Source organism: Marmota flaviventris, chromosome 11, assembly GCF_047511675.1.
Source record: "Marmota flaviventris isolate mMarFla1 chromosome 11, mMarFla1.hap1, whole genome shotgun sequence".
Taxonomy (NCBI): domain Eukaryota; kingdom Metazoa; phylum Chordata; class Mammalia; order Rodentia; family Sciuridae; genus Marmota; species Marmota flaviventris.
The window spans coordinates 74,477,808-74,486,298 of NC_092508.1; the positions used below are offsets into that span (position 1 = coordinate 74,477,808).

At 33.0% G+C, this 8,491-nt stretch overlaps 1 non-coding gene across 1 annotated transcript; it reads right to left on the reverse strand.

Annotated features, from left to right (window-relative positions):
• Positions 1-8,115: 8,115 nt before the first annotated feature.
• On the reverse strand, positions 8,116-8,222 carry LOC114094840 (U6 spliceosomal RNA). The gene has a single exon (XR_003583141.1). It is a non-coding gene; the product is annotated as a U6 spliceosomal RNA (small nuclear RNA).
• Positions 8,223-8,491: the final 269 nt, after the last annotated feature.

Genomic DNA, 8,491 nt, shown 5'->3' on the forward strand with positions numbered 1-8,491 from the left:
TCCTGTTTTTAATCTCCACATGTTGTCACATGCCAGGACAGCAATGTACCTCCAGGTGGGAGGACAGAGGGGCAACTGTCTCTGTCTAGGGTGTCAGGGCCGTTTTTCTTCTGTAGTGGAAGTTTTATGTGCTTTTTCTTTGTGCCCTGTCCCTAGAGACAAACTCATTACTTCAATGACACACATAGCAATTGTGATTCAGGGTTTGACCAGAATACCATAAGTTTACTTTCAGTGAACAGAAGTATTTAATGTCGCTTCTTGCAACTCAAATGGTATCAAGAGACCAACTTGTATGCACTATCTACAAGTATCCTCTTGGGTTCTCTTCTTGACTAACAAAACCTCTGTCTTTCACATCCCTTTGTGGATCTTCCTAAGTAAAATTTTATTCATAAAACACAAAATGACATAAAACTTTAACACTGAATGTGCAGTGCTGCTCTTTTAAAAATATTATTTTGATTTGTAGAGCAATGTGAATGATTATAGTCTGACACTAACAAGATTGTGAATCTCATTTTCAATGTTATGAGTTAAGAAAAATGCAAGGCTTTTCTTGAATGTGTAGTGTTTTGTATGCTCAATATTGCTTTCATCAAAATATGTACTGTTGATTCATTCATTACATTTCTTGTCTGTACTTAACTGAAAAGCAAGAAAAAAGAAAATCAAGTGCTTGTTTTTCCTTGAGTTAATTTCCCTTAACATGTATTCAAAATAACTATTCTAATGTTGCATAATGTAAAATAGCTATGGAATTTGATGATTATAGGAAAGTTGGTGTGGGTGAGAAACACATCATTCATTAGATTGCAAGTAGCAGTATAGGATAGAAAAGGCAAGTTATTATAAACAAGAGCTGTAAATAAGAATTTTTTCTTTTCTGTAACTTGAATAAAATACTTGCATTATGTAGACATATTCATAAATTCCGATGATAACTTAGTGAAACAGGAACATAAATATGGGAAGTAGGCATATTATTAAACATATATGATTTTACAATGAATGCTTATTATTTTTAAAAGTCTGTGTTCCTGGGCTGGGGATGTGGCTCAAGCAGTAACATGCTCGCCTGGCATGTGCGGGGCACTGGGTTCCATCCTCAGCACCACATAAAAAAATAAATAAATAAAGATGTTGTGCCCGCCGAAAACTTAAAAATAAATATTAAAAAACTCTCTATCTCTTTCTTTCTCTCTTCTCTCTCTCTCTCTGTTTTTTTTTTAAAAAAGTCTGTGTTCCTATGGCTTTCACTTAGAGAAATCCGTCTTCTAGTACTAAGAGTAGTCTAATAATTTTTTTCCTCTAGCTAATAACAGTAACTTCCACAATTAAAAATTGAACCATGGCAGTCAAACTTAACAATCCGTTGATCAAGTTACAAAACTGGTGACTAAAAGGAACATGAAACCTGTGAGATGGTTTTACAAAATCTTATTTGAAACTCATTCAGATTGACATGAGTGCTGTCACAAGTGCTGAAAATTGGTTGAAAGACCATAAATAAAATGAACTCTTATCTGGCAATAAGCTGACTTATGTGAGGTGATTCAGGGGGTTGCTGTCATAAGGTTCTTATTTAACATTACTAGGAATAACTCTTATAATGAATAAAGATCATATTAATTACACTCATGAATGGTACTAAGTGGAGACCTTTTTGTGATCAGAGAAATACTGTGGTGCAGAGAGGTCAGACATACGTAGAGAAAATAAAGCACTTCGTTGAAAAAGATGAAAGCAAATATATCCATGTTTCAGCATAACATATTTGAAATGCAGAATATGAGTGCACAAGAAATATTTATAAAATGCTAATGCATGAAGTGAAGGTTAGAGCAAAAAAAAATTACATAGAAATATTCTGTGTAAAATTATAGCAAAAAAGTCTATTTTTTGTTTTGTTTTGTTTTTATACTAGGAATTGAACCCAGAGTGCTTAACCACTGAGTCACAATGCCAGTCCTTTTTATTTTTTGAGACCGGGTCTACTAAGTTGCTTAAAGCCTGCTGAATTGTTGAGGCTGAATTTGAACTTGTGATCCTACTGCCTTAGCCTCTGGAGCCACTGGGACCAGAAGTGTGCACCACCATGCCCAGCTAGCCTATGTGTTTTTTAAGCTGCATGCCTATAGATGTTTGGCTATCAGAAGAGGTGTGGCTAGCTAGGTGCAGCTGCACAAGCCTGTAACTCCAGTGGCACCAGAGGCTGAGGCAGCAGGGTCCTGATTTCAAAGCCATCCTCAGCAACAGTGAGGCACTAAGCAACTCAGTGAGACCCTGTCTCTAAATAAAGCACACAGATGCAGCTCAGTGGCTGAGTGCCCCTGAGTTCAATCCCTTGTACCAAAAAAAAAAAAAAAAAAAAAAAAAGTGGTGTGGCGATAATCTTTTTTGTGTCAAGCATTGGCAAGACAGGACCAGGATCCTGTATGCAATACTGAACTTCTCAGTACCAGGGGAAGGTTGAAAAATTAGACAGATTTCAGAGAAGCACAAAAGAAGTGGTTAAGGGGCTGGAGAAATTAACTTATGAGGAACGATGAAGAGAACCGATTATGTATTGCTTACCCAAACAAGATGGGCAACAGAGTGGCGAGGAAAGACAAGAAAATATATAAGATTATTTGAAGAGTGTAAATACTAACATAGGAGATGGATTGTTAGCTTGGCCCAGGGTGGCAGCAACTTTCAGTTAAAAGGAAGAAAATACGTAAACAGGAATTTGGTAGATTATTAAAAAGAAAAAAACAATTTGCAGTGATGTTATTTGTAAGACAATGGAAGCAATTTTGAAGAACTGATAAACTGTATTGCTTTTTGTTTTTGAAAATGCACAAAAGATTTGCATATTCCCTATTGAGAAAATCTTAGATAAGAGGGAGGAGAAGGAAGAAAACCCCAGTTGTTTACCTCAATTTAGAATTTGAAGAACTTTGTGTATAGTTTAAATTAAATATGATACATTCAAGTAAAGTTAATACTGATTCTTAAATGAAGCTGTCTTAAAAATAGGAGGATTCCTACTTTCATAGGTCTTCTTAGAATTAGATCTACTCTTGACCATGTACTCTATAATAGGCTATCTTAGCTTGGTCAATGTAACAGGAAGATTTTAATGTTTTCTCTTAATAAAATATTTCTTTTTTGAAACTGTTCTCATAATGACATTGATGGGACAAATTTCACTACCAAAGTGAACTTTGATTTATTTCTATTTTTTTCTGTCCTGCCTCTCTGAAATGTGGTTCATTTTAGAAGGAAAAAATAATGAATGGAATTAAGTGGCTGCTATAATATGTTATAATAAGCATGAAAGTGAGGAAAAGATGTTACAAAGCATTTTGCTGTAGAATCCAAGCAAAGGAAATGATTCCTTCCAGTGTCAGTGAGGAATATAAATGTATTTTAAAACATTAATGATAAAAGGAGAAAAATGTAAGTGAAATAAAGGCATATATGAATCTCCTGCTTTTTCTGCTTGAGTAGAAGAGTGATTTTCCTTTGCTAGAAGATGCAGCCTGTGAGGTAGAGAGAGATGCAGAAAGAGAATCTCATTAACATGAGCTCTCCATTCTCCATGCAATTGGAAACTGCCTGCTGTCAGGCTGCTGAGAAGCCAACATATGCAGCTTTCCAGGGCGTGCATACTGCAGAAGGCTATGTGTAATTATTTCTGGAAAGGATCCAATGTATGATTCCATGATAATACTGACTTGTAGTCTGTCTTTATCTGAACTGATATTTCCTGTACGTATCATTTAAGCTTCTAACAGTGAGGTGTCACGTTGGGGGTACACACAGATATTTTCTCTTAAGATGTGTGGTGCACATTGATATCTGAACTCTGGTAGATTTCCTTTGCTTATTGGAAGAAAGAAAGAAAGAAACTCCTAACATTTGTCTTTACTTTTTTAGGGATTTGTCATTGGTTATAGCCAGTACATTACAGCTTATGGCCAATTATACTCAATTGGTACTATATGTTCTATCTTTAAATTTCTGTTGGATGTGTTTTATACTAAAACTCCCCATAGAATTTTAGTTCCAGGATTGCAAATAAAGTGTTTGCATGGTACATTTTTACTCTGCTGCAGGAGAACTCACTTGTTTTTTTTTCTTTATTGTTATTGTTTGTTAAAAATAATCAGTTTAATTCAATGAACTATATTTTCTAGATGATTTTATTAAGCACAGAGGATTCTGCAAGATTTAAGTTGATTTTTTCATTTTGTAATTTTTAATTTTAGCAAGCTCCTCAGCCTAGAGATTTAATTTAATCATTTTTACCTTAAAAAGTGATAGAGAAGAGATTATACAAGTAGATTGTAAGCAAATGTTTATAACTATTAAAACAGTTTGCTTTTGTTAATGTGATAATGATTTGGTGTAAAAAAATTAATTGCAGTAAACAAAGCCTGTATCATTGACTTTTTCTTATAAGACTAATGATAAACCATTATAATAAGAATAATTTCTGCTATAACTATTTGTGAATTTAAAAATACCTATGTGAATAAAGGAGTGGTTACTTTTTGTTTTCACTTTTATAATTGGTTTATTACAAATATTTTTAATGCTTCTGATCATTTAAAAATGTTGAATTTTGGGATTGTTCTACTTAGGGAGCTTATACCTGTTTGTTATTATGATATCTGTTATTCTAATTTATTTAATAACCAAGAATTTATTGCAAATGATATGGAACTTCTTTTTTAAAAAAATATTTATTTTTTAGTTACAGGTGGGCACAATATCTTTATTTTTTTATTTTATTTTTATGTGGTGCTGAGAATCAAACCCAGTGCCTGATGCATGCTAGGCGAGTGCTCTACCACTGAGCCACGGCCCCAGCCCAACAAATGAAATGGAATTTCTAAAAATTAATTGTGTCCTTTTATTTTTTAGTCTTGCCTGGCTTTTGTATGAAATCTTAGTTCTAACCTTTCAACTTGCATATTATTCCTTTTATGCCTCTTAATCTCTAAATTATTTTGAACTCAGGTTTTTGAGCCACAAAATTTCCTCAAGTAACTATGATATTACTTTTTTTTATTATTCTGCTCGTTGTGGTTCCTTTTTATCTGTCTTTTAAAAGCATTAGTTAAGTTCTACCAGGGGTGAGGGGTCATATTAGAAACACTAATAATTAGGCAATGTGACTTCATGAATAAATTGTCCAGATTCTTTCAAATTTGCTACATGATTGCCCAATTTTTGAATTTTCTTTGTGTACAAGAGCATTATTATTAACTATAATATAATTTGTGCAATGTCTATATTGTCTACTTTATGAATTAGATTGATTTTGGAGGCAGTTAACATTGGTTACCTTCTTAGGAAGCTAGCACTTCTTTATTGAATTGGGAAATGATAAGGCTTACCTTCGTCATTCAAGGTTGAATAAGGTTCTCTTTCTTTCTATTGGCCAATCTTGTTTTGCTTCCCTTGCATGTAAAGGACAATGTCTCAGTTAAATGAAGGGTAATGTATCATTAAATGGCAATTTGCAAAAACTTTTAAGAACACTTTAATATTTAGATGCTAACTATTTCAAATATCCCATTAAAAGGAAGGAAAGATTTGTCTTTGATAAATTTCTGGGACTGAATAAAAATCCTTAGGCACTCAAGTGTTTTACCCTATAATGCATTAACACATTTATATTCCAGATAAATGTCTCAGAAATGACTGTTTTTAGGCCCACTTTAGGAAGGGCATATTTTGCATATAAAATATTATGATACAGTGACAGAATATTATAGCATTCCGTGAATGATTTAGTGAATACTCTCTCAAGTGTTTTAGGATGCCAAGTATAGCTAAATTACATTATGTACATTTGGCTTACTTATACAAAATGTATTTATTTATAGAAAAAGTAGTTTTTTGAGATGATTCTTTAACATATGTGAATAACTTCCATTGATTTTTTTCCAAGGAATAAGAAGTCTTTAAGTTGTTACGAATGTGAGAGTTTTTGACAATGGTGAGTTTTGTTGCTTAACACTTTCTTTGTAGATTTATAAATAATGACTTATGTTTTAAAGTTATGCTAAAAGAATTGACTTCATTGAAGTAGAGAAGAGAAGAGTGTTCACTGGGGCTGGGAGGGTAGAAGCAAAAAGAGACTGAGGGAAGTTGGATTTGGGTACCAAAATATGATTACGCCACATGAATATATTCCAAGGCTCTGCAGCATAGTGGGATGACAACAGTTCACAAGAATTTATTATGTATTTTATAAAAAACTAGAAGAGAGGATTTTAGAGCTTTCCAACTCAAAAAATGATACATGTTTTAGAAGGAAATGCTAATTACCCTTATTTGATCACTGAACATTGTATAGTTGCATCAAATTGCCATACTGTACTCACTAAATATTGTAATCGTTATGTGTCTATTAAGAATAAGAAAATAAAGCCAGTTTATGGGTATAGGGAAAGAAGATGTGCACCATATAGGGAAAATGCTTGAGGCAGTTGTCGCATAATTACTTATAAAGACACTAAATTGCTCCTATACTAACGAGGGTATAAATAATGGTATACCTAGCCAAAGAGAAGCAAACATTTGTTTAGCAATTAAACTGAAATTACATTTTCATATGTTCAAAATTTGTTTGTTTGAAATTGCCTATGTCATATAGATACAATATACCAAGCTGAGATTCAAAGCGCCCACTTTTTCATCATTCTAAATACACTGAACTTCCTCTGAGAGTCTAAGTGTCTGGAGGCATGTGGAATTAGGAATTGTTGGCATGATCTATAGGAAGAAGCCTTGTCTTAGAGCTCTTAAATTTCTGTACATGGGTGCCAGACACCAAATTCATATCTTGTCCCCCTTCGTTTTTTTAATTTGGAGTTGTAAAGGAAAAAAATCAAAGCAGTTTGTTGATATCAGGGGCACTTCAGAAATTAGATTAATCATCTTATTGAAAGTATCATGTTTTAGTATTTACTTATTTGGGTGCTAGAAACTGAACTCAAGGCCTTATACATGTTAAGCGTGCACTCTACCTACCTTGAGCTGTATCCCCATTCATGGAAGATGCATATTTTAGAAAGATGCAGGAAAAAAGCAGGTTCCAGTAGAATAGTAGTTTTAGAAACTGGTTTGCTCAGGGAAATATTTCCAAAGATTTGAATATGCATGGGTATGTTGACTAAATACACTAGAATAATTATTCTATAATTCAAGAATTCAATACATTGTATCACATATAAAATAGAATGGGATTTTCCTGGTACTTCTTGTGAGCACTGAAATTAAGCTAGCAACCATTGGTAGCCAACTGTATACTTATGTTTATTGAATTTTGCCAATTGCTAACTATGTTACCATAGGCAATTTACCTATCCCATCTATACCATCAATTTACCTATACCTCAGTTTTCTCATCTGTAAATGAGATAAAATATCACCTTTCATGAGGTTTATTTTTCTTTTTTATCTTTTAGTGATTTTATTTTATTCTTTTAAAAATATATGACAGCATGGAATGCATTACAATTTTCATGAGGTTTTGTAGGGTTTAAATGTATAAAATGCTTGCAATAGTGTCTAGCTACTGACTAATCCTCAGTAGCTAGACACTACTAGAAATTACTCATTTAGAGGGGAATCATATATAAACTAAAAATATATACTGCTAGAAAGAATGCAAGCTTGTTCAATAATGGTTCATATATAAAAACTCATTGTTCCTAAATGGGATGTGTTGAGAAGACAAGAGTTTTCAAGAGTCTTGGTATTATTTTTTCTCATCACAAATTGCTTCCTGATACCTTATCATGCTTCAAAAATGTTCTTATGCTGCCTGTTTTTTTTTTTTGTTTGTTTAATTGATTTTATTTTTTAAAATACACAACAGTGGAATGCATTACAATTCTTATTACACATATAGAGCACAATTTTTCATATCTTTTATATAAAGTATGTTCACGCCAATTCATGTCTTTATACATGTACTTTGTTTTTTTTTGCATTACAATTATTATTACACATATATACCACAATTTTTCATATCTAAGTTTGTATATAAAGTATGTTGACACCCAATTCGTGTCTTCATACATGTACTTTGGGTAATGATGTCCATCACATAAAAATATGGAACTCTTCATGAATTTGCATGTCATCCTTGCACAGGGGCCATGCTAATCTTCTCTATATCGTCCCAATTTTAGTGTATATGCTGCTGAAGCAAGCACCCTGGTTTGTTTTTTTAAACAGCAGCTCATTCAGGGTTCTCTATATGACCTCTCAATTTGTTGTGTTTTCTGCTGCTGACAGCTCTTATGCAACTCTTATTATTTCTATTACTATTATCTGATTAGTTTCTGAGAACACTATTATTTTTTATTTCAATTACTTTTTCCACTTATTAGTTTTGTGATTGTACTTGGCGGTTTATAATGTTGTTTGGTTGAAGTCAAACAACAACAAGTGCTGGCGAGGATGTGGGGAAAAGGGTACACTT